Source organism: Narcine bancroftii, chromosome 14 (assembly GCF_036971445.1).
Source record: "Narcine bancroftii isolate sNarBan1 chromosome 14, sNarBan1.hap1, whole genome shotgun sequence".
Classification (NCBI taxonomy): Eukaryota; Metazoa; Chordata; class Chondrichthyes; order Torpediniformes; family Narcinidae; genus Narcine; species Narcine bancroftii.
This window is the reverse complement of record NC_091482.1, coordinates 53,519,385-53,537,981: the sequence shown is the minus strand read 5'-3', so window position 1 is coordinate 53,537,981 and position 18,597 is coordinate 53,519,385. Positions and strand designations below refer to the sequence as shown.

General features: G+C 41.2%; 1 long non-coding RNA gene across 1 annotated transcript; it reads right to left on the bottom strand.

The window, feature by feature from the left end:
• Window positions 1-870: 870 nt before the first annotated feature.
• Window positions 871-17,339, bottom strand: LOC138749374 (uncharacterized). The gene is made up of 3 exons (XR_011348589.1): window positions 17,269-17,339; window positions 10,770-10,858; window positions 871-2,463 (listed from the first exon to the last, which is right to left on the bottom strand). It is a non-coding gene; the product is annotated as an uncharacterized lncRNA (long non-coding RNA).
• Between the last annotated feature and the right edge of the window lie 1,258 nt (window positions 17,340-18,597).

Sequence of the window (18,597 nt, the reverse complement as noted above, 5' to 3'; positions counted from 1 at the left end):
ACCCAGACAAATCATGTTAACTTCCCATTTAACACAAATGGGATACATACACTAATGTAACAGATGCCCTCCAGCTTCACATGATGATAAGAAAGATGCAGCACAGAAGATGAATTTTCCATTTCAGGATCTTTGAAGGAGCTATCCACTCAGTCCCAGCCTCCACTAAATACTTTGTTTTCAAGCATGCTCAATATGGAACTCCATTTTGAAAGCCACATTTGAATCTCCTTCAACCAAGGTTTTGAACTTCATGCAGAATCAACATTTATTGTCATTAATAACTCACAAAATTCATTGTTTTGTGGCAAACATTTATATAAACCACCTTACAAAAATAAATAGAATAGTTCATGAATAGTGGCTTTGGTTTATTGATCATTCAGGCATCTGATGGCAGATGGGAAGAAGTTATCCTTGTGCCACTGAGCGCTCACTTTCAGGCTCCTGCTACTTTTTACCCCCCGCATTGGTAGCAGAGTGAAGAGGGCATAGGCTTGGTGGTGGAGATCCTTGAGGATAGAGGCTGCTTCCTTGAGCGACCGCCTCTTGTAAAAGTCCTTGATGGAGTGAAGGTTGGTGCCCACGATTTCACAGGCCAAGTTAACAAATCACTGGAGGGTTTTTTCTTGTCCTGAGCATTGACACCTCCATACCAGGCAGTGATGCAGCCACCCAGAATGGTCTCCACAGTACATCTGTAGAAGTTTACGAGTCTTTGGTGACGCACCGTATCTCCCCAAATACCTCACAAAGAATAGCTGCTGGTGAGCCTTCTTCGTGATTGCATCAATGTGAAGGCTCCAGGACAGATCTGAGGATGATGTTGCATTCCAGTTACACAACTTTATTTTTTAAAAATCTCTTTATTACAATTCAAGCTCTATTGCCAATTATTCTAAAAAAAATTCTTATCCTTCAGTACTGATCCACCTGTGGTTGAAGTAGCTACCATTTATGAAATGAGTTTAACATTTTGAGCTCCTTTCATGCATTTTGCTTCATCTTCTCTGTTGAAAAGAAACCAATTAATTTGCCATACACCTTCATCTCTGGTGTCTCAATTAAAAATAGCTGCTCAAATAAACTTCTTAATGCACAATGGCCAGAATTGGTCACAATATCAGACTGGTCTAATCAGCAATTTATAAACTTTGGCATTGTTGCCTAACGGGATTAAAGTGGGAAGGTGGATTTAGACACCACCGACAGATCATTGTCCCCACAACTGAGCGGTGGTCAAAAAGTGCATTGATTTTTTTTTAATTCCACACTTCCAATCAAATATACTTCCCCTCACTAGACAAAATTAAATGTCTTACAAAGTGATGTTAAACTCGGACACATCCGTTGTGTTTGCTCTACCATGAGACTCTTCCCCACCCACATGCCCTTCCTTTACCTACTCGATCTGGAGCTTGCATTTTCCACATTATTAATGTGACAACATGTGGCTCACTAGCTGTGAACCATTTAGGATATCCTCAGTTCACAAAAGACCTAGAAATACAAGCCTTTTACCCATCTTTTGTTACTCATGCCAATCTGCTTCTTGCTGATGCAACAAAGCCAATAAGTGGTTCAATTTAAAATAATGTCCTTTCAATTACACACAAGGTAACTCAAGCCAGAACAAAGACTTAGAATCACTCATTGCATTGGAGGAGTGGGGAAATTCACAGAATGCTTCTTTTTTCTTACTGTTAGAGCCAAGAATATGAGCATATACTCTCCTTGTGATCAAACATTCTCATCCTGTTTGGCAGACTCTGAATAGAGCCAATCTCCTGGAGCCTGTGTAGAGTCCAAAGTCATTTAGTAATGGCATTTAATGAAGTTGGCCTGCCAGAAATACATCCTCTATGGTACTGTAGAGATACGAGTGAACTGTCCAAGTTCATAGTTGTAACAACTCAACACATTGAAGTCAGTCCTCCAAGTCTACATCATTAAAAAAAAAACAACCTGACAGAGTTTGTATCCAAAACATGAGTGGAAATTCCTATTTGCTGGATCAGAATGTTGATCCAGAATGCTGAATACCGTTCTTACATGGAGAAATCGTGTTGAATAAACAACAGAAAAAAATGCAGTGAAATCCATGTACAGTAAAACCCCTAGTGAGGAAATGAAGAACATAAATGTTAAAAATTAAAATAAGACAAGTAGGTAAAAATAGGCATGTTTAAAATCTTAAAGGTAAACATTCTCTGAAGTAACACAAATTCCATTGGTGAAGAGGGGAGCAAATATTAAGCCACTGGAGTGCCTTGGTCATCCTTTGCTCATTGAAACAGCAATGGCATCATCCAGGATGAAGGTTGATGCTTCTCGCCGTTGGGGGAAGAGTCTCTTAAAGTGCTTCCTTATCCCTGCTTTGTAAGAGTTGCCCTGGTCTGTAAACTTGGGAGGAGGGGTTCAATTACTGTTCATCGTTCAGCTGGCTCCTTGGAGGGGAGGAACCTGCAGATGCAACAACAGTCGAATGTTTACAAAGAATATGACTGAAAATAAAGTAAAATCCTTCTAAGTTTTATACATTCATGCAAATTTATTCAGTGCAAGTAGTTTTGTTTTCAAAACTGCTTATTCTCAATGTAAGTGTATTAGATAGGCAATATAAGAGCAAGTCTCAAGCAACTTTAACCTGGCATCTACCAATCCCCATAGGTGCCTGATGCCAGGGATGCAAGGAAATTTAACAGGTGAATTACTATTTTGAGCAGTTACTGTTATTTTAAAGGCAAATACAATGGTAGCAAGTTGTGAGGTTATTTGTTTCCTTGTTGAGAGAAGGTCTTCTAGGGCAGCTCCCAGCATGCCTAAAATACTTGGGGGGGAACACACGAGAGGTTCTGATGAAGGGCTCAGGCCAAAATATTGACCATTCTTTTTACTCACTGATGCTACGTGACCTGCTGAGTTCCTCCAGCAGATTGGGATCCCCCCCACCGCCTGTCCCCAAAATGCTGCCAAGGAGAAATCACAAAGAGTTTTTCACAACCTAATCTGTCTCGATCGGTGTCAGTGCGATTCATCCATAACATTTTGTATCAAAAGTAGGTTGAATCCTTTGTGATCTCAAAAAAAACCTCTCAATTACCGGAGTTATCATACTGATTAGGCTTTGCCTTTCACCTTGGCAGACAAACAAATGAGGTTTTGCCTTACCCTTTGTCAGCAACTGCCAAAGTCAAAGTTTGTAAGTCAATGGATTATAACACCCCCTTCTTTTACCCAGGCATTCTAGTTACGCTGCCAATATTTATGCACAGGCAGAAGGAAGGCAAATTACAACCTACCAACACAAATGATTGCACACCTCATCTGAAGAAATATAGGGATTTGCTGATTCACATTTTCTGTGACACAGTATTAAGTTGATTAATAAAGCATAATGGGTAGCTTTAAGGTCTGTGCTTGAAATGTGTTCAAATGATTAAGTAGGCCAGTTAGTGAATTAAACCATTGCAATTGGATTTAAATTGATAGCGGTTGTGCATTGGCTGATCTCTGCATCATAGGTTAAATTCTTCCTGCTCAGGAGTTCACCAGTAATTTTAGTCTCTCGCAGTTTTATCCCGCTTATGTGTGCATCTTTTATCCTTTTGCTTCAGTGTCTGAAGAGGCAAATTGAGACTAAATAGTGCCATTTGAGCTATTGGCTTGGAAAGATGCTCAATCATTCGACACTTTTTAAATTGTTCACAGGAAATGGGTATCGGTGCCATTTATTGACCATGTGAAATTGACCTTTGAACTGAGTGCCTGGCTAGACTGCTTAATCTTGTTGATATGGCCAATAGGACAGCCCAGATAAGTATGGCAGATTTTGTTCCCCGAGTGACATAAGTGCGCCGTGGTTACCATTATTCTTAGTATGTCAAGATAAATAAAACCAACCCAAACACCCAATTCTGGATGCTGGTCCAATAAGTTAACTCAAAAGATACTGCACCATTTAAAACAAAAAATTGTTCATTACAATTTTTATCATAGGATCAGAGAATCGCTAAGTCAAACATGCACTTTAGGCCCACGCAAACTTCACCAGAGGTCAACAACCTCGAACTCAATGTCACCAAAACCAAGGGGCTGATTGTTTACTTCAGGAAGGGAAAACCAAGGAGTACAATCATTGGGGGATGAGAGGTGGAGAAGGTGAGCAAATTTAAGTTCTTGGGAGTCACCATCTTGCAGGATCTTTCCTGGACTGAACACATTAATGGCACCATGAAGAAAGCACATGAGTGCCTCTACTTCCTCAGGAGTTTGTGGAGGTTTGGTACGACATCAGAAACCCAGGACCAATTTCTACAGATGCTCGGGTGAAAAGTGTGCTGACTGGCTGCATCACAGTCTGGCATGGGGACACCAACACTCCCGAACTTAAAGCCCTGCAAAAGGTAGTGGACACAACCCAGGATACCACAGACAAAACCCTCGAGATCGTCCATAGGGAAGGTTGCGTTAAAGAGCAGAAGCAATCATCAAGGATACACATCACACAACACATGTTCTGCTACCATCAAGACAGAGATATAGATGCCTTTAAGCCTCCCACTACTGGATTAGGGAACAGCTGCTACCCTCCACCATCTTCAACAACAAGCTCAATTAGATTCATTTAAGGACTCTTACATTTCTTTCTTGCTTCCATATATGCGCACCTTCTTGAGAACAGTTTGTTGCACTGCCATTAAGCGGTAATTCTGCCTCGCCCACAAGAAAAAGCATGTGATGTGATGCATGTATTCTGATGCTAAATCTGAACTTTGAACCAGGACAATGGAACTGTGAGGCAGTGACTCCAACAGCTGATCACTTTGGCATTTTGAGAGGATTGTGGAGGATCACGGGGCATTCCTGTCTGAAACCCAAGTCAGAATGGTGTGTTTTTAAAAAAGGTTTTGAGATGTTCCTGGGAGGCCCGGACAGCTCCAAAAATGGGGGTTGACTTGTACGCCAGATATAACATAAAACCATTAAAATGAGGCTAAAAAAGGAGGGTTTACCTATCTGCTGGTCGACTTGTACACCAAAATAGTCAGAAGTCACATCACCTGTCAATCGAGGTTGGACTCCGGCCACCCATTAGCTCCTTTGAATGATGTTGTGTCATCATTAGTCAGACGCCAGCTCCGAACGACATGATTTCTAATGCATGCCACAGTTCTCTGTCTCCGCTCCTGGGTCCTAACGACGAATGCTGCTCTGCACCAGATTGCTCAAGTGTGGACATCGCTGGAGGAATCGTTGGTAAGGAGTGTAGTACTGCAATCAATCAGTGCTTGCAGGGAGCTGCACACCCATTGGTACAGGGAATCAAGAGTGTGTTGGCAAGTCCCTCTCTGTGAGTGTGTACATGTGCAGAGGAGTGTTAGGGTAAGCATCCACTGGTATCGCTGACCCTTGCGCTCAATGTGCCCATTTAAACAACGATAGTTTTTGTCTCATACCATGTAAAAAATAAGTGGCCATTGGTATTGGAGTCCAACCTGGATTGGATGTCAATTCCTGTAGAGCTATTAAATAATGAGAGTAATTAAGTATCATTTGACATCTTTCTCTGTTTGGTTCCGGTGTGTACAATAAAATTACCTTTGATTGTGACACTTGTGTCTAGACCCGTCTCTCTGTGAACCCACCAAATCTGATACTATTCCCAACACAACAATTGCATTGGACAAGTACAGAACATTTTGCAGTGCATGTGCTAAAGCAGAAATACACAAAACTCATATTCCCCCACAAAATTACAAGAAACATTAATGTTAATTAATATTATAGTCAGTCTAACGGTGCACTGGATGGAAGTATTATTCCACAGTCCATGAATATATTGCCATCATTTTTTGATGTGCATGCTAACACTTCCATCAAAATGTATTTGACAAATTCCACACATCTTAAATAAAACGAGGAAGTCTGCAGACACTGTGATTGAAGTAAAAACATAACAATGGAGAAACTCAGCAGGTCATACCATGTACTTGGCAAAGATAAAGATACACAACGTTTCGGGCTTGAGCCCTTCATCAAGGTATGAATAAAAAGGTACAAAGATATACAAAGTACACGGTTTGACCTGCTGAGTTTCTTCTGCATTGTGTTTTCTCATGTTTTGAGTCAAGAACAAAGTAAAGTAATCTGTGATCTTTTAATTGCATTGCAGTGGCACTTAGCAGCTATTGATTGTATGCCTACACAAGTAGACTGGGTCACAATTACTGCTACTGCTCGCCTCTCAGTGAAAGAGCAACGAATGATATTTTAATGTCAAAAACTGTCATGGGGAATTTTTAGCAGCTGTTTTAAAAAATAATCCATGAATATAAAGGTTAAAGGATGGCAGAACTGGAAACAATACTTATTTGACTCACCATTGATTTAGACAGTGACATATAATGCAACCAGTTTGAAAATGTAAAAGTCAATTTGTGAGGCATTTTTAAATCCTGTCTGGTTGCGTTAGTGAGAAAGGTTTGCTAAATTCTCTTTACAACCTTTAAATTGCTGCATTTCAGAGACTAAAGGCAGATGTTCATATTCCAAAATCAAATGAAAGCTCTATCCACTTTTCACAACTCAAGCTACCAAAGATACTTCACATTTGGATGGTGTGACAAAATTTCATCGGGCCAGATTTTATTTATAATTCTTTGATCATAAACGTCTTCGGTTTCAAGAGTTTTTTTCTCTCATATCAAAGTATCAGACCAAGAATTTTGTCATCTACCAGTCATAGTCTGGGAGCAATGTTGTGAGGAATCCTGGGAAGTTTTGCTATTTGCAAATCACTATGTAAATTATCGTATATTTTGGTGTACAAGTCGACCAGCAGATAGGTAAACCCTCCTTTTTTAGCCTCATTTTAATGGTTTTATGTTATATCTGGCGTACAAGTCAACCCCCATTTTTGGAGCTGTCCGGGCCTCCCAGGAACATCTCAAAACCTTTTTTAAAAACACACCATTCACAAAGCTGTAAATTAAGTATATAAAAAAAAAACTCTGGGCCTACCAGACAGCAATGGTGACAGCCCACGGAGCTGGAACGACAACATCATGCTCCCACTGGGAGGAGGAACCTTGGCCTACCAGGCAGAAGTGGTGATGGTGACCTCAGGGTGTCAGGACGGAGTGGCTATGGCGGTGCCCAGCAATGGAGAGGAGCCACAGCGCCGGTGATGGGGAGGTGCTTTCAGAAGCGACTTATACACCGAATTGACATCAATCTGTTTTTTTTTGGTGAATTTAAAGACTCAAAAGTACATCCAGCATACTAGTCGACCCATCCCCATTTTGAGAATATTTTCTAGGGTTTGATGACTCAACTTATATGCCAAAATATATGGTACGTCATTTCAACTAATTTGCACTGTTCCTGCACAGTATTACTAAGTAGACATCAGAATTAAAATGGTAATTTATATCGAAGTTGTGCTCAATTGGGGAAAGAAGAGGTAAACATTACAACATCGTAGCAGATAAGCTCACGATCCAACTATCATAACTGAAAGTGCAAACTGTCCAAATTGCAGATTTCCACCAAGAGAAGAGAATAACTTAAATCTGCCGCAGTACACAAAAGTGCTGGAGAAACTCAGCAGGTCGCGCAGCATCCATAGGAAGCCAAAGATCGTCAACGTTTCAGGCATGAGCCCTTCAAGAAGGCTGTAAAAAAGAGGGGGGGGGGGCCACGAGGACACACAAACATGTAAGAAGCAACAGATGTGTATTGGTGGGAGGGTAAAAGAGAAAGCTGAAAAATGATTGGGGGCAGGGCAGGTTTCTTTCTGAATGGATAAGGAAGGGAAGAGGGTGGGAATCAAACCTCTCCAAATTCCTGAGGAAGTAGAGGTGTTGACGTGCTTTCTTCATGATGTCATTAGTGTGTTGGATCCAAGAAAGATCCTCCGAGACAGCGACTTCCAAGAACTCAAGTTTGTTCACCCTCTCCACTTTCAATTACCCAATGATCACTGGATTGTACACCTCTTGTTTTCCCTTCCTCCTTGGTTTTGGTGACATTGAAATGGTGTGAAGTTGTTGTTGGTGCACTATTCAGAAAAGTTTTCAATCCCCCTCCTCTATGCTGACTCATTGGTCCTTTTTATACAACCCACGATCATGGTATTGTCAGTGAATTTGGAGATGGTGTTGTTGTACAAGCCACCCACTCATCGTTATAAAGCAAGTAGAGCAGAGGGCTAAGGACACAGCCTTGTGGTGCTCTGATACTGATGGAGATGTTCTTATCAAACCTCACTGATTATGATCTGGAGGTTAATTGATCTCTTGAGGCAAATCTTCCATTATCCTCTGTCATCTCAGCACAGAGACAGCTGCACTTACACAATGGCTTTGATAGCTGGTGAGGCTAGACTCTCCAGACTCAGACACTGTCAAAAGTTCTCAGTATACTGAGGTCACCAACTCTGATTCTTTTTGACATTCAGTGAAATTTGGAGCATTAAAAAGCTAACCAACCCATGCACACGTTAAAAAGCCATTTAAGATTACTATAACTAAGTTTATTTTTAAAAATGCAATCTTTGCTTTCAGGCCGATGTCACCTGAGTTTAACTGCAGGTAACACAGTGCAGGCTTGGATGCAGCTTTCTGCCTTGGTTGTCTACAAAAATTTCCATTTCCTTGATCGACCCACAGATTCCACCAGGGTAGCAGAGGGACAGGCACAGCTAGAGGGAGCTGCTGGACAGAACATTCCGGGACTTCCAGCCACAATACTTCCGCGGGACAAGTTTCAGCTTTCGCGCAGGCATTTGGGCTGATTGTCCCCGAATGCAATAACTTCATTTCCAGTGGTGGAAGGTTAGCTTTTAATCCATCACTTGTCACAAAATTTGTTGTTTTGCAGCAGTGTCTAAATAACATTTAGACCATAAATACCCTAGCTCTCAGCATCTGTAGTCTTGTTAAACACAGATCACTGGCCACCTCTCATTGGACTTGTTGCTTCGTCCTGTTCCTGCACATCAACCTGGCCCAGATCATCACAGGGGTTCTCTCAGGGTCATTCTGCTGACAGAATGGCTTTGATAGTCCCCAAGATTTCCCCCCTTCCCCATCCACCCAGCTCAGTTGTCAAATGTTCCCTTAGACCTGACAAAAACTAAAAGGTGTTAAATGAAGTTAAAACGGTGAACAAAAATATTGAAGTTAAAAAAAGGTGACATGACAAATTTATTGATATCAAACAAAAGTTTTTCTTTACCTTCCCTCCCGAAAACTATCACTCCCGTTCTCTTCAGTGGGAACTCTTGTATTTGTGCTGAGTGTAATCTGGCATTGGCTCAATGTCCAGTTGATGAGGTGCTGAGCGGAATGCTTTCTGTGGCTTGGGAAAATCCCAGCTATAGGCTGTTCTGCCAACAGACGTCACTGGGAGACCAACAGCTACAGGTTTCAATTTTTTGATGAGACCGCGGAGAATAATTGGAATGAGGAACAGTTGGTGAATGCTCGGAAGGTTTAGGACATTAGGGGTCAAATGCAGGCAACTGGGATGAACCCAGAATGCCAGCTTGGTTGGCAAGAGTGAGTTGGGTCGAAGGGCCTTTTCTCCACAAATGCAGCTCCAAGATCTTTCAAGCAGATTAATCTTGTACAGGATAAAGTAGCCCACTTGCTTGGTACTCAATTTATCACCTAAACATTTATTTACTCTGTATCCAACACAGCATAGCTGTAGTAAATACCATACATAAAATAAAAAGTACAACAGTTACTCATCAAGGCTACCCCAAGGGGTGGAATGATTAGCAAAATGCATCAGTGATCCAGGTTCAAATCCGGCACTTTCTGTAAGGAGTTTGTATGTTGGCTACATGGGTTTCCTCTGTTGTGCTTCAGTTGCCCCCCACATTTAAAAACGATTCAGGAGTGTTGTAAGTTAATTGTGGTGTTCAGGCAGCACAAGTTTCTGGGCCTGTTCCAATGCTACAAGCCTAAATTTAAGAAAGAAATAATTTAAAAGAGCTCGGACTTCTGCCAGCAAGATCAAGGACAGTAAGAACATGGGCATATCACTACCCAATAAGTTTCTTATCAGGTTACACAGTTTTTCTCACCATTTTCTCAAGGGAAAACAGGGAATACCTGCATGCTTTGCCGGCTTTGTCCATGTCGTGGAAAGTGATTTTAAAAAACATTCTGCTTAAGAATAGTTTCCTCTTTGTCAATGTATTTTTTTTCCTCCATTTTTGCCCATCGTATGCACATTCATTTGAAACCAAAATGGGCCAGTGTTTTATTTTGTAACAAGAGAGAGCGTGTAGAATGAGTGCAATAATTCAGTAGCCTGCAGGTGAAGTAGAAAAATCTATACAGGCTGTTACATGGATCACACTGTGCCACGTCCCCTCGAGCTTTTATTTTGTGATACTTAGCACAGAAAACATGTCTACCCTCAAGGAGCAAAGTGTGCCATTTAATGAAAAGTTGTCTGTTAATAATGACATTCATCAGAACAGAATCCAACCTTGGGGAAAGGATTGCATCACTTGTGTTTGGAGTTAAATGTTTTGGTCCTGTTCTCTCTATTTGTCTGAGGAAAAGGTAGTTAAAAGCTCAATTCTTTTAATCTAGTACTGCTTTCTGTTGTGCTTGGTCTCTCCAATGTTTCATTTAAGAACAGATGAACTGAAATGTTTGGAGTATTTTTATTCGACCCAGGTTATCTATCATTCTAACAAAAAGAGTGATTCATCGAATATTGAAACCTATGCATGTACATCTCCCTACCTGTTTGATCTGTTTGTTTTGATGTTCTCGCACACATAACTGCCATGAGTCAGTAGTGAAAGGGTCATTTTTCCAAGGGTTCAGCACAGCTGCAGAAGTAAATGATGGATAGTTCAGATCAATTAAAATTGTTCAGCGTTCACAATCTGGTAGTAATTGTGTAGAGTGCAAATAGTAAATCTAACTCCACACTGAATTTCATCATGAAAACAATATAACATTTATGAGGCACCTTTTATACCCTCAGACTGCTGAAGGGCCAGCACATTTAAAAGGTTAGGAAAAGAGATACAGGGCCAGCGCCACCAGGTTTCTTCCCATAGGCTGAACGATCGAAGGAACTGCTCACATGAACCATCCGAGATTCATACTTATCAAACAATATTTATTTACTTATTTGTATCTGTGAATGCTTGTCCCACATATATGTGTTTTTTTGTCTGCGTACATGTTGTCTGGTTGTGTGCCTGCACGTATTGCACTGAGGACCGGAGAATGTCGTTTCATCAGGTGACTTGTGGAATCATATGACAGTAAGCTTGGCTTGACTTATTATAATGCAGACAATGCAGAAAGCCAACTTATTCACAATAAGATTCCATTAACTAAAATGAACAGAAATGACTGTGTTGAGGAATAAATGAATCAGAATTTATCGTCACAAAATTCAACATTTTTATAGCAGCATCACATTTTATAAACATCTAGTGACAATTATTATTAAAATAATAGCGCACAAAAAGTAAGGCAGTGACTTTGGTTTGTTAATTATTCAGGAATCTGATGGGAGCGGGGAAGAAGCGGTCCCTGTGCCGCTGAGTGCTCGTCTTTAGGCTCCTGCACCTTTTCCCTGATGGTGGCAGAGTGAAGAGGGCATGACCTGGGTGGTGGGGATCGTTGAGGATAGAAGATTTTTTTTTTTTAGGACCCTGCCTCATGTCGATGGCCCCCCTGGAGTGAACTCTGGTGTCTGGTGATGCTGCAGGTTGAGTTAACAAGCATCTGGAGTTTATTCTTGTCCTAAGCTTCGGCACATCCATACCAGGCAGTGAAACAACCAGCCAGAATGCTCTCCACCATACCCCTGTAGACAGTGATATACTGAATCTCCTCAAAACACCTCAAAGTATAGCCGCTGGTGAGCCTTCTTCGTGATTGCATCGACATGGGGGCTGCAGGACAGATCCTCGGTGATGTTGGCACCCAGGAATCTGGAGTTCTTGACCCTCTCGACTACTAAGCGTTCAATGAAGACTGGGTCGTGTACCCCTGATGTCCACAAACATCTCCTTTGTTTTGCTGACATTGAGCGCAAGGTGGCTGTCGATACACCATTCAACGTGCTGATCTATCTCCCTCCTGCACACTTAACTACACGTTATCAAGAAGTAGACAATATTTGAAATTCTCCACCTAAAAGGCTTGAAAGACTTTTTCTGTAAAATAGGTGTTGGCCTGTGATTACTGTCCCAGAATTTACAAATTACACTGGTTAATGAAAAATTTGCTTCCTGAACACTTCTGGGTGTATTTTATGCATTCAAGGCTGCTGATCACACACACACAAAAAAAATCACCTTAACATTTTCCTCTCACGTTGTTGTTTTTTTTTAAAAAGACAACCTAGTTTTGTGATTTCCTGTCATACTTTAAGTCTACTTCAAGCAGACAAAGCCATGAAGTGAAGCACATCATTGAAAATTCTTTTTCTGTATTCACACTTGGAACTTCCCTGTTGATCTTGGCACAGTCTGTGACGAACATGGTGAAAGGTTTCCTTGTGACCATGGAAAAGAGGAATCAGGGCAACCGGAATCAGTCAGTGCTGGCCGACTATTGTTGGCCACTGACTTGAGAGGTATCAGAAACAGAAATCAACGGCAAAACATACTCAGGTCAGTTCAACTAATGCAAACGTGTCAGCGTCATTGTGCGATTAAACCTGCTAAATTCATTAAAAGTTAATTTAGTGTTTCTCCATTTTCCTACGTGGTACAGCAAATCTGAAATCATCTTGGTGTTCAGCTTGAATTTGTCTATCATAATTCTCAAGTTTCTTTCAGGAAGAAAACATTTTGAAAAAAATTGTTGTCCAGTGTTATGAGATCATGGCCAACAAAGAACATACCCTGCCACTCACTTTTGGGATTAAACTGTGCCATAACTAGTCTCTACAGTAGTTATAATTAACTCTAATATAGGATACTGAAAAAAAAAGGTCCGCTGATGCTGGGGTTGAGCGGAATACTCAGACTTGCTGGAGAAACTCAACGGGTCGCGCAGCATCCATAGGAAGTAAAGGGTAACCAACGTTCCAGGCCTGGGCCCCATTCGTCAGATACAAGCAAAAAGAGGTAGGCACCTGAATGAAAAGGTGGGGGACGAGGGATGAGGAGAGATGGGAAGAAGGCAGCTTTCTATTATACTTGTTCTCATTTCCGCTTTCATTATTGAACTGGTAATATTTGAAACAGCCAACATATGTGTCTTTTCTTGAGAATGAAAAAAAATGGTACATGGGATACAATGCCAGCACTCATTATCGGTATGCCAAAATGTATATATTTTTTTAAAATTTAGGCACACAGCACCGGAACAGCCCATTTCACCTCATGCATCTGTGCTGCCCAACTTACACCTAATTAATCTACACCCTGTCATGTTTCGAACAGTGGGAGGAAACCAGAGTCCCTGCATGAAGACACATGGAGAACGTACAAACACCTTACAGACAGCGCAGGATTTGTACCCCAGTTCTGATCGCTGGTACTGTAAACTGGTTGCAGTAACCGTTTCGCCAACCATGCTGTATCTTTGAGAATACAAGATCATTTATTTCACTGTAGTTTATGTGACCTGCATGGATTGGTGGGGGGGGGAAACACAGGACAATCTCAAAATTAAATAAATGTCTGCTAAAAACCTTTCAAACCATTGAGGACCCCTTCCACCCTGCACACAGCATCTTTCTCAGCTGATCCCCTCAGGGAAGTATCAGAGGAAGCGCCACCAGGCTGAGGAGCAGCTTCTTCCCACGGGTGGCAAGGACACTGAACAACCAAAGGAACTGCTCGCACTAACCACCCAATACTCTCATATGTACAAAGCAATATTTATACATTGTTTGTCTGTATGTGTGTTTATGTCTGGTTGTGTATCTGCACGTTTTGTACTGAGGACTGGAGAACATGGTTTCATATGACAATAAACTTGACTTGGACAACATACCGATAATAAGTGCTGACATTGAATCCCATGTACCATTTTTTTATTATCAAGACTGTTGGCTGTTTCAAATACAACATGTTCAATAACGAAAGCAGAAATGAGGACGAGTATAATAGAAAGTGGCCTTCCTCCCATCTCTCCTCATCCCCCACCTTTTCATTCAGATGCCTACCTCTTTTTGCTTGTATCTGACAAATGGGCCCAGGACTGGAACATTCCTATGGATGGTGCGTGACCTGCTGAGTTTCTCCAGCCAACCCCAACATCAGCAGACCTTTTTTTGGTCAACTCCAACGGGTTAGAGACGGGTACAATCACCGCATTTAAAAGACTTTTAGACTGGAAAGCATCGATAGGAAAGATTATAGGGCTATGTGCCCAAATAGGGTCGAGCTCACATATAGTCTATCGGTCGGTTCGGATAAGATGGACAAAAGGGCCCGTTCCGTGCAGTATCACACCACAACTTTAATAGCTCGTGTTCTTGGACTGCAAGCAATTTTCACCACTTGACAAAAATAATTCTCTTTTGGCAGATATTACTGCGAACCAATCCTTGTAAGAATAGTTTTAAAGTGTTTTGGGACGCAGTAGGGTTGATGAGAATGAGGGCCACATGTAGGAGTCAATTCATTGTCAGGAGTACCATGTGAGATTGTAACTAAAGCTATGTTTTGGCTGAATGCACTTCAGCAGTTCCAAGCAACAATGGACTGCACTTTAACAGTGACACACATTTTCCTGCCATTCACTGACCACAGCATGTAATGCTTTTATACCTGTCAATAACAGAATAGAAAATTTAAGCAGGAAAGAGCAATTATCACATCACAATCGGTTTGGAGAGCGCAAGTGCAATGCTTATATTCTGAGGCAGCAAGACTTCTTGAAGGAGAGAGTAAAGATTTTGTACTTTCGTCTAAAGAAAGAGGAGGTTGGGGTTGTAATTTGCCGCGGGGGATGGGAAAAACAGAAACAAAGGCAAAGAAAATATCCATCTCCAAAGGCTCAAAGATTTAACTTGGGTTGGATGAAGATTATGACAAAGAACAGTGTGCATCTGTTTGCCAACTTAAATGCAACAAAAAAAGATTATCAATAAGATTTAAGAGTGTGCACCTCTCCTCAGATGCTGGCAGGTCCGCTAATTGTTGCAGCATTTTCTTTTTTTTTAAACTTACTTCCAAAGCTAGGTGGACGTATTTTCTTGTGACTCAATGTTGGAAGTTGGCAGCGAAGCGCACACACAGCCATATTACATATGTGACTTGCATTTTTGCCACCTGATCACACATTTTGGAAAGAGTTGGGATAGAAGCCATCCTTTGAGCTTTCAATGGAAAACAATTCAATTGTACCTATGGCTCAATTCCAACTCTTCCTCAGTGGCTCCTTCTGCCCTGTGTAAATTCTAGCTTAACCATGCTCCCATCTGTTATGGGAGATTAAATCAGGTCAGGTCGGTTCACAGAGAAGCAAGCCCAGACATTTGCTAAACAGAGGAAGCATGATCTTTATTGCACACATGGGGAAATCGTAACGAGGAAGACATAAAGCAACTCTTGGTACTATAAGCATTCACATTGGATACAGCGATCTCCGATACCAGTGGTCGTTACTGAATATTACTACACGTTATACTAGCACACTCTTACAAGACAGACTTCAACCTGCATTCCCAGTTCCTTGTTCCGACAGGGTACGGCTCAATGCTATGTATTCCCACACAGTTCTACAGTGCGCTTTAAGTGTAGTACATTTACCAACGACTCCTCCAGCAATGTCCACAGTTCACGACCTGGCGTGAAGCAACGTTCAAGGAGCCAGTGCTTAATTTCTCCTTAGCAAGTTGTGACTTTATTTTTAGTGGTTGAAGAGGGCATAGATTACATTTACCTACTGGTTCCTGCAATATATAAACAATACCCATAAAATGGGAAGCCATGCTGGAAAATGACCCCACTGCTCAATTAGTTTAAGTTACCCTGCAGCTAAGTTAATAGCCATTGGCCTTGAAAGCAACAAATAAAGGAAAGCCAAAGGCAGAACCACGCTGAAAGTTAGGCTTTGAAGAGGACACGGTCGTAGAGAAGGAAACACCAGTGAATGGGTGGCCTTGCTCATGACCCCACAGAAATCCATGACACTAATCATGTTGCCAAAGTTGATTGTAATCATCGGCGTTCCCTTTAATAACCATGGGATTATCCAGAATGCCGAAAGGCTTGGACAGAGGAGATTTCTCCAGGTTGTTTCCCCATGGTAGGGGAATCTGGGACAAGAGAGAACCACTTCAGGATAAAAGGATATCAATTTAAAACAGAAATGTGAAAAAAATTTCTTTAGTCAGAGGGTTGTGAGACTGTGGAACTTGTTGCCGCAGGTGGCTGCGGAAGTGAGGTCATTGGGTGCATTTAAGGCAGAAATTGACAGGTATTTCATTAGTCAGGGCATCAAGGATTATGGGGAGTGGGGCTGAGTGCAAGATGGCTCAGCTCATGATAGAATGAGTAGAGCAGACTCGATGGGCCTACTTCAGCTCCTACACCTTCTCATCTTGTGAAAAGGGGATTGGGATTTGTGAGGGTGCCGAAGGCAAGCATTACTCCTGAAGCGCCTTAGCCATTAACGGCTTCCTAATCACATCGGGGGAACTTGATGTCTCCAAAGGAGCTCTTATATTATGTTCCAATTAACTGGGCAGAGTCTTACTGTGTTGAAGTATTGTTACAAACCACTACAGATAAAAGCGGTAACTATTCTATTCTGCCATTGGACAAGATGGATCCTGGAAGACCAATTGGAGATTGGAAATTTTTGCATTTTATTATATTCTCATACAATATATTATCACGATTATTAAATACAACCATAGAACATTACAGCACAGAAAACAGGCTCTTTGACATTTCTAGACTATGCCGAACACTTATTCTACTTCATCCCACTGAACTTCACCAAGTCTCCAAACTTCTATCATCTATGAACCTGTCCAATTTTTTTTCTTAAATGTGAAAATTGAGCCTGTATTCACCAATTCAGTTTGCAGCTCGTTCCATAATCCCATTACTCTCTGTGTGAAGCAGTTGCCCTTAATGTCCTCTCCCCAAACTTTTCCTCTTTCGCCCTTAATCCATGCCCTCTGGTTTGCATCTCACCTACCCTCAGTGGAAGAAGCCTACTTTGATTTACTCTACTTATGCCCCTCATAATTTTGTATACCTCTATCAAATCTTCCCTCATTCTACATTCCAGAGAATGAATTCCTAACCTGTTTAGCCTTCCCCTGTAACTCAGTTCCTGAAGTCTCTGCAACATCCTTGTAAATCTTCTCTGCCCTCTTCCAATCTTATTGCTATCTTTCCTGTAGTCAGGTGACCAAAACTGCTCACAATACTCCAAATTTGACCTCACAATTGTCTACAATAGATGGACAAAAATTGTAGATAGAAGCAGAAAACATACCTTGTATGATTTCAGTTTTTTTTTGGTTTCATTTCCTGAAAGGGAGAGGCATGATAGAGATTAAGAAATGGATTAACATCATGGTTAAAAACAGGGGAGACATAATGGCCCTCACCGAACAGCAAGGCACGTGAGCAGCAAATGACAGGCAAGCCAGAAGGTTAAAAGACAAAGATTGTGAAAATAAAATCACTTGCATTGAAGTTTTTAAATTCCAGAAACTGTTATTTTCCATTTTTACAATAAATATATAATAGAAGTTCTTAGCTGTCAAATGGAGCTTTTGATGGGTAACCTTTAGGAAGTTAAAGCCAATACCATCTTGAATACAGACTTTCATCCATTGACAAGAAAGTTATGATTCAGATAACAAACTGGACAAATTATGCTGATAATTCCAAATCCATTACAACAAAACTTGATGTTAGTTGTATCATGGGTTTTGATTGCTTTCAACCTATTTTATTTTATATAAATGATCCAGCAGGAACTTCTGGCCCAATTAGTCCATGCTACCCAATTAACCTACCAACCCTGTATGTTTTGGAGGGTGGGAGGAAACCACAGCATCCAAAGAAAACCCATACAGATCATGAGGAGAGCGTACAGCGGCAGATTTGAATGAAGGCCACCGGCACTGTAATAACGTTGCGCAAACTGCTGTGGATCTTTGGAGTGATCAACGTTAAGTTTAACAAATGTATTTTCAAAACCAAAAAAAACTGACAATATTGCAACAAATGTATTAGCTAAACATTGTAAGCGGTTTAAACACGAAAGTCTGCACACACTGTGGATGAAGCAAAAACACGATGCTGGAGAAACTCAATGTATTTTATGGAGAAAAGATAAAGATGAATAGGGTGGTGAAGAAGGCTTTTAGTATGCTGGCCTTTATCAATCATTGCTTGGAACATAGGAGTTGGGAAGTGATGCTGAGATTGTATAAGGCATTGGTGCGGCCTAATTTAGAGTTCTGTGTGCAGTTCTGGTCGCCTAATTATAGGAAGGATATAAACAGAGTGGAGAGAGTGCAGAGAATATTTACCAGAATGTTACCCGGGTTTAAGCATCTAGAGTACAGGGAGAGATTGGGAAGATTAGGTCTTTATTCTTTGGAGCGTAGAAGGTTGAG